The following is a 1,310-nucleotide window of genomic DNA, read 5'->3' as shown; positions in this document are numbered from 1 at the left end:
TTATTTTGCCTTGTCCTCCTGTCTTCACTGATTTCCCAATATTTGGGTAATCTTCCTTTGTCCTTCACCCTTGCTGCTCACCTTTTTCACCTCTTTTATTTTTTTATTGTTTTCTTCTTATCCCTTTTAAATTTTCTCCTATAAGAGTACAATCACTCTATGGAGGGGATATTTACTGTGTAAAGTTTTCTGATTTGTTTTATATTTCATTATATAACTGTTAATCTTGTATCTATGGTTAAGGATGGCAAATTAATAGTTACCAAGTTTGTCATTTTCAGGGGCCAGGGATTTAGCTCAGCAACACAGTGCCTGCCTGGCAAGCATGAGCTCATGAGTTCGATTCCTGGTACTGGAAAAAAAAAACAAACACAAAAACCAAACAAACAGAAGAACAAGTTTGTCATTTTCTAGACTGTGCTTGCCATTGTTATTACTGACTGTACTACTTTAGCCAAGGTGACACCATTGTTATCAGGTGTCTTTCCTTGTATGCCAGTAACCAAAATTGAGAGTCATAAGCAATACTATAGTCCATTACCAAAGAACTGGGTGCTAGACCAAACAAGCAGCAACCTCTCATCCCTAACAAACAAAATTGGCAGGATCTTGGGACAGACTCGAAAGCCAAAAGCCAGCTATGCCTAGAAGACATCTCTGAAAAGTAGTCATTTCCTAAGGAGGTCTCAATACTAGTAATAAAGCTACCACCATAAGCAATTTACAGGCATCAATACAGAAAACTGTATAGAAATAGATAAATAGAAATAGGCAATAAGAAGACACAGAAGCAAGATGTAACCTCAGGCTTCCAGCTCACTCAAGACAAATCCAGAGGGCACTGAGGTAAGATAAATAAAAAAAAAACATCACCCAGTTAAATTTTCTGAAATAGTAATAGAAGTAATAAAGCAGATAAATGAAGCTCTAGGAAAAAAAATCCACAATGATAACACACATATTTAAAGAAATGATGACAATAATGCAGGATATGGTTAGTGAATCTGGAGTACAGATAAAAAAATAGAGGAACTTAGGAAAGAGATGTAAATGATAAATGCCCAACATAGGAAAGAATTTGATTCCATAAATCAGATTCAAAAAGATATCCAGGAGATTAAAAATTCCACTGAAAGTATACTCAGTATATCAGCATGAGGATGGAATATCACATCTAGAAGATGAGTTTGTAGTTAGTGGTCATCAAATGAAAGACTTCTTAAAAACAGCAAGGGACTACAAAAAAATAATCCAATAGCTGCTACATGATGCAAAGAAGAATAATGTAAGATTGATTGTAATCAATGAAA

Source organism: Chinchilla lanigera, unplaced genomic scaffold, assembly GCF_000276665.1.
Source record: "Chinchilla lanigera isolate Chin_1 unplaced genomic scaffold, ChiLan1.0 scaffold00033, whole genome shotgun sequence".
In the NCBI taxonomy this organism is placed as follows: Eukaryota; Metazoa; Chordata; class Mammalia; order Rodentia; family Chinchillidae; genus Chinchilla; species Chinchilla lanigera.
Note: the sequence above shows the minus strand (reverse complement) of the source record.